This window comes from Malus sylvestris, chromosome 14 (genome assembly GCF_916048215.2).
Source record: "Malus sylvestris chromosome 14, drMalSylv7.2, whole genome shotgun sequence".
Lineage (NCBI taxonomy): Eukaryota > Viridiplantae > Streptophyta > Magnoliopsida > Rosales > Rosaceae > Malus > Malus sylvestris.
In genome coordinates this window covers 6,364,307-6,371,843 of record NC_062273.1, presented here as the reverse complement: position 1 = coordinate 6,371,843, position 7,537 = coordinate 6,364,307, and the positions used below count along the sequence as shown (strand labels likewise).

The window sequence follows — 7,537 nt, the reverse complement described above, 5'->3', positions numbered from 1 at the left end:
AAGAAAAAAATTATTTTAATAATTTTAAAGTTTAATTACTAAAAGATTTATTATAAAATACAATAGTCATATTAATATATACAATATATTATATATTAAATATATAGTTTTGTATTATTGTTCTATATAAATTATAAAAAAATAAAAAAAAAGTTTTAGTCATTATTTATTTTTATTATGAGAGTTCCTTATTATCATTACTAGGATAAATTTTACATAACAAATTCTTGTCCAAAATTAAAATATACTAGTATAGTATTTGTATATGCAAGAACTAAGAAGACATACATACAAGTATGAAAAATGTGAAAGAATATATAAACACTCGTGATTTATCATTATTCCTCTACGAATAGATAATTGTTACACTTATATTATCGTTTAGATTTTTAAAATCCTTCAAACCCTCATGAATAATGTTTTTTATTTGAGGGCAAAATTAATAAAATTAATAATTATTATTGTAGAAATGTAAAAAAATGTAAAAAAATATATATACAATCACTCATATATAAAAAAAAAATGTAAATGCTTTAAATTAAAGATCAAATTTATTCATTACATTCTTATAGGGTCGAGGAGTGTATATGTACAAAATCATCAAAATCGAAGCTAAAGTAACCGTTAAATTGTGATTTTTCGTTTATAACCGTCGAAAACTTTTGTTCCGTTACGTAATCTCTGAATGTTTGTTTTTTACGATTTTTTAAGTTTGCAATCTCGGAATGTGTACAAATAAGTTTGACAGTTGGATTGTTGAAAAATGTTTCGTAGAATGCATATTGCGTCAAAACGGTAGATTAAACAAACACTTGGAGTTAATATTATACTTTTATTAAGTATAAAATAAGTTTTTGTGGTATCCACTAGTGTAAATACTTTAAATTAAAGATCAAATTTATTCATTACATTCTTATATGGTCGATGAGTGTATCTGTAAAAAAATCATCAAAATCGGAACTCAAATAACCGTTAAATTGTGATTTTTCGTTTATAACCGTCGAAAACTTTTGTTCCGTTACGTAATCTCTGAATGTTTGTTTTTTATGATTTTTTACGTATGCGATCTCATAATGTGTACAAATAAGTTTGATGGTTGGATTATTGAAAAAAGTTTTGTAGAATGCATATTGCATCAAAACATTAGATTAAACAAACACTTAGAGTTAATATTATACTTCTATTAAGTATAAAATAAGTTTTTGTGGTATCCACTAGTGTAAATACTTTAAATTAAAGATCAAATTTATTCATTACATTCTTATAGGTCGAGGAGTCTATCTGTAAAAAATCATCAAAATCAGAGATAAAATAACCGATAAATTATGATTTTTCGTTTATAACCGTCGAAAACTTTTGTTCCATTACGTAATCTCTGAATGTTTGTTTTTTACGATTTTTTACGTATGCGATCTCGGAATGTGTACAAATAAGTTTGACCGTTGGATCGTTGAAAAACGTTTCGTAGAATGCATATTGCGTCAAAACGGTAGATTAAACAAACACTTAAGAGTTAATATTATACTTCTATTAAATATAAAATAAGTTTTTGTGGTATCCACTAGTGTAAATACTTTAAATTAAAGATCAAATTTATTCATTACATTCTTATAGGGTCGAGGAGTGTATTTGTAAAAAATCATCAAAATCGGAGCTCAAATAACCATTAAATTGTGATTTTTCGTTTATAACCGTCGAAAACTTTTGTTCTGTTACGTAATCTCTGAATGTTTGTTTTTTATGATTTTTTACGTATACGATCTCGGAATGTTTACAAATAAGTTTGACGGTTGGATCGTTGAAAAAAGTTTTGTAGAATGCATATTGCGTCAAAACAGTAGATTAAACAAACACTTAGAGTTAATATTATACTTCTATTAAGTATAAAATAAGTTTTTGTGGTATCCACTAGTGTAACTACTTTAAATGAAAGATCAAATTTATTCATTACATTCTTATAGGTCGAGGAGTGTATCTATAAAAAAATCATCAAAATCGGAGATAAAATAACCGTTAAATTGTGATTTTTCGTTTATAACCGTCGAAAACTTTTGTTCCATTACGTAATCTCTGAATGTTTGTTTTTTACTATTTTTTACGTATCCGATCTTGGAATGTGTACAAATAAGTTTGACGGTTGGATCGTTGAAAAAAGTTTCGTAGAATGCATATTGCGTCAAAACGGTAGATTAAACAAATACTTAGAGTTAATATTATACTTCTATTAAGTATAAAATAAGTTTTTGTGGTATCCACAATTGTAAATACTTTAAATTAAAGATCAAATTTATTCATTACATTCTTATAGGGTCGATGAGTGTATCTGTAAAAAATCATCAAAATCGGAGCTAAATAACCGTTAAATTGTGATTTTTCGTTATAACCGTCGAAAACTTTTGTTCCGTTACGTAATCTCTGAATGTTTGTTTTTTACGATTTTTTACGTATGGAATCTTGGAATGTGTACAAATAAGTTTGACAGTTTGATCGTTGAAAAAAGTTTTTGGACCGCTAGTAATAGATAATTTTGTATTAGTAAAACCTTAAATTTATTTAACCGTTGATTGTCATTTACGCTTTATTCTTCTTACTGAATTTCATTTTTAAAATTTTATTTTTTGAAAACATGATCATCTGGCGGATGTAAGAAGATGATATCACGTTTCGATATTTACGGTTAACTGAAATATGAGTCAATGTCATATAATTTGTAGAAACTTTATAAACATCAAGCAATATTTTCACTAACCGTAAAACTCTAAATATAATATCAACGATCCAAACCGTTCATCTACCTGCACCCTCTAATAGATCATGTTTTCAAAAAAGAAAATCTAAAAAAACGAAATTTGATGAGAACAATGAAGTATAAATGTAAACAACAATCAACGGTTAAATTTTGATCTATGATTTATATGATTATAGTGGTGAATTTCGAAGTTAAGCTCTTCATGAAAGTTATAAAGCTTGTCATTATGAGTGTTTATATATTTGTTTTCTATATTTTTTTACACTTCTACATTAATTAAAAAACTATTAAAGACTTTAGGTAAGCGAAAATATACTTAAAACAAAATTGCGTTTTTATGTTTTGGATGTGATAATATGGAATGTATATACTTATTTAGTATTATGTTTTTCATTTGATTATTTATTGGTTTAAAATATATTTTCCTTAACGGGTAATGGGTCGGATCATATTACCTGTTAATATTATCGGGTCGATTTTGGGTCGGGTCATTTTACCCGTTTATTTTAACGGGTGTTATACGACACGACCCGTTAAGATATCGGGTATGACACGAAAACGACACGAACACGAAAAACATGACACGAATGTCAGGTCTACACACAAGATCATAAAATAAAAAATTAAAATAAAATCTATTTTCTTCTCAACTCTCCGACCTCCTCTCTAACATTTACCCTTTTCTTTTTTATGTCATAGCCTTTATCATTTTTTCAGATCGAAAGTTTTATCTCTTATATGTGTTATTTCTCATTGATTTGCATTTTTATGTAAAGATAAAGCGTAATTATATCTCATATAATTTTTCTTATGAATTTTTTTAAAATTTTTTTAATGAAATGTCCTTAATTGTCTAAAAGAAACAAACACAATGACTAAATTAGCCAAATTGAAAACATGGAGACTAAATTGGCAAGATAACTATAACACATATATCATTTTGACATTTAAACCAAAAAAAAAAAAAAAAACGAGCATGCCTTTTGCTTTTTTTTTTTTTTTTTGAATCACACCTTTGCCTTTTGTTTGCCTTGCCTTCTACTTTAAGCACATCTAGCTATTTACTTACGGGTCATGCTAGGAATATTAAATTTAGAAACTAAATTTGTAAACTAAATAACGTGTTGCTAATATGAATGAACACATTTATCAACACTTAAGTAATAAACAAATCATCAACTTTCATGTCCTTTAATTTTGCAAATTTTGTCTATAAATTTAGTTTTTCTAGCATTACTATTTACTTTTTAACATGCTTCTCTGAGTAAATCTAGGGCCCCAATGATGCGCATACAATAATGTCACATCTTACATTATTCATATGCGGTGAGTGCTTCTCAAAAACTGTCTATGAAAAATTAGATGAATTTAGTAGATGTACAGAAACAAGAAAGTATTTTACCCCGTCCACTAAATTAATGGAAGTTCTTGTTTCTCAGTATTTTATTTGAAAATTGCTTCTCAATACAAATACGGGGGCACAAATTAGACCCAACTCAAATTTGTAACGGAAAAACTACACTGTTTAAAGTTTGATAATAACCGATAAATTTTAACACGGGCTTGTGATCGTACAAGTGAAAACTATCCGTGGGTTACTGTTTAGAAAAAGAAATATCTGACTTTGGTGTTGTCTTTTGTGGGTTTTATTTTCTTTAAATAAAGGTTTTCCCTTTGAGGAAAGCACTCACCCACCAACGAAATCCACCTCTGCTTTCTCTCCCTCAACCCAAGACTTCCTCTCTCTGTGTCCTCCCTCACGCACTCTCTCTTCCGCCCTCACTGTGCATACTGTGCACACACGGTGCACAACTTTTCCGGTCACCATCGCCCAAATCAAGGGCACCACCAGTTTCCGCTCTCCTCACAAGGCCAGAACACCTAGCCTCCTCGTCTCGGCCGAGGCTCGAGACCGCCACCATTGGACTCACCTCGAGTTTGGGAGCAAAGCCCAGATTCCAATCGGACGTCAAAGCACGCACGGCAGGCGTACGAGTCCGGCGGTCGAGGTTTGTGTACAACTTTTTCTTCGTAATTCAACTTTTAAATAATATTTCTTCATGAAAACGAATGGGAACTTGAAAACTTTATAAATAAAAACAAAATAAAGGATAAAGTAAATATTATCAGTATTAATTTTTTAATGTTAAAATATAATTTTTCGTTAAAATGATCTTGCTCTTGTATTCTTTTTTTTTTTTTTTTGAGTGAAACAATAACTTTAGTAATTTAAATGTTAGATTACCCACCGATGTCAAGCACAACACATTTCTACCACTGGTAAATTGATAAATGATCACTTACTTTCCTCTTATATTCTTGAATAGTATGTTTCTTATTTTTTAATATTTTAATAACCTATTTTATTTATGATTAATTTATTGGTGAAAATTTGCATCATGTTTATAAGTTTTTAGTTGTTATCATATTAGTTGGTAATATCTACTAAATTAAGTGGTACTGCATGCATCGGATAAATAGATGGATCCGATAATTCACAAGCATTCATGGACTTTCAAGGAAGAGACGGAGAATGATGGTCCACCGCGGTTCTGTAAGGGGTGCCTAGAACCAGTGCTTGGGCCTCACTACACTTGCGACATGTGTGACGTCAATATACATCAGTCATGTGCGGAGTTACCCCGTGCGATCCACCACCCGCTCCACCCCAAACACCCTCTTATTCTCAGAAACCTAGATCGGCCAAGGCACCGGGGCTCCAAATGTGGTGTGTGTAGCCAGTTATATCCACAAGAATGGTTACTTGCTTACTGTTGTTCCGAATGCAACTTCTGGATAGACATCAAATGTGCTTTCGAGTGGCAAAACGACGGTCATGAGCACATCTTCACCATTATGAGGAGGCCCATTAAATTCACTTGCGATGTCTGTGGCCAAGGGGATGACAATATTCAATACAACTCCTACATCTGTAAAATCTGCCAGCTCATTGTCCATCGCACATGCTCTTGGTTACCGCTCCAAGTCAAAATACCACGCCACCAACACCGCCTCAAGCTTACCTGGTGGTTCCAAGACATGTACCCCAGATACCAAGATTTCTGTGACATTTGCGCAGAAAACATGGAGGAAAACCGTGCTATGTATTGTTGTCATGATCATGAATGTCGTGGTTATGCTGCCCACTGTAAATGCTTAAGAAAAGAGGAAAATCATGAACATCCTCGTCGATGATGATGATGATGATGAACCATCCACATCCAGATGTCCCCCAGCCAATGAGACCACCGCTGATGATCATGAAGCCCTGCAGGTCGAGCACTTCAGTCATCAACACAAGTTAACCCTCATTGATGGCCAAGAGGTGGCAAGACAAGACGACCAAGATGAAGGAATTACTTGCAACGGTTGCATGCTACCCATCATGAGGGGTGAGTCTTATAGGTCATGCACAGAACAAGCAATAGAAAAGCCATGTAATTTCTCTCTCCACATAAATTGTGCTAAATTACCCCGAATGAGGCTTCTCCCACTTCACGAACACGAGCTCACACTCCTTCCAAAGGCATCTTTTGTTGGTGGCGTGTTTAAGTGTCACATGTGCGAGTCCTTGAGCCAAGGTTTCTCGTACAGTTGTGGAGATTGCGACTTCTACCTGGACCTTTATTGCAGCAGTCTTTATGAGCGTAAGACGATCCTTTGTGATGCTCATGTTCACACCCTCCAGTTCAGCAGACAGCTCGTGTCCTGCAGCAGTTGTGGTACTCGTGATAAGAATTTCTGCTTCAGATGTATCAGTAAGAGATGCGACTTCCGTCTGTGTATTCCTTGTGTTAAATTACCTCTTATAGTCAGGTACAAATACGACAATCATCCTCTCAGACTCACTTATGCTAGTGTTAAAAATGACCTCCATGAGTACTATTGTGACATATGCGAAGGAATACGAGATTGAAAACATTGGTTCTACTCCTGCCCGGATTGTGACTTTGAATGTCATCCTGATTGCATTCGAGGGAGGTATCCGCAAGTCAAGTTAGGGGGCTCTTACAAGCATCATGATCACCAGCACCATGTCGCTCTTGTTGATAAGAGAAAAAGCGCGATTCCTAATGATAAGAGAGAGCGCTTACGTCCGTGTCCCGACTGTCTTAACATGTGCGTAGGATTGGTTTGTGAATGTTTGGGGTGTGGTATTAATATACACCTGGAGCACGAGTGGGCGGCGGATAATAGGGGATTTCTCGAGTTGTTGGCTGACTTGCTTAAGATGTTCATTCCTTCTAATGAGCCCGATAATAATAGCAGTAGATGGCGTCAGGGTATTCACGGTACAGAGTTCAGGGTACCAAAACATGTTTAGCCATTAATAGTAGCAACACTTCAACGAAGAGTGTTTCATTCTCAAATACTTTTTGTTTTGTATTACGCATTGGTTCAATTTGTTTGAGTGTTACTATGAGTTTGTAAACTTATCCACCAAATTATTTGATGTTAATCTGCAAACAACTCTGTACCCAACAACTTTTCTTGTTTTCGAACCATGGCATCCAACTAGGTACAAGAGAGAGATGCGTGCAAGTGCGCCCCTGATGGATGCTGCCAACATATAAACAGAGCGAGGGTTCGTCTATGCTCGAACGAAATAGAAGAGAGATGAATAAAAACTAGTTTTAATGGTTCTATTGATAGAGAGAGAGAGCATAAAAATCTGTGAAATAGAAAATGAAATACAGGATTCTAACAGAAGCGCTAGTAAATTCAAACAAGTAGGCTTAAAATGACAAGGAAATATGGGAGAAGGCAACATCAAGCCATCGCAGGTTC

At 33.3% G+C, this 7,537-nt stretch overlaps 1 pseudogene; it reads left to right on the top strand.

Moving 5' to 3' along the window:
* Positions 1 to 4,427: 4,427 nt before the first annotated feature.
* LOC126598959 (uncharacterized) lies at positions 4,428 to 7,234 on the top strand (annotated as a pseudogene).
* The last annotated feature ends 303 nt before the right edge of the window (positions 7,235 to 7,537 follow it).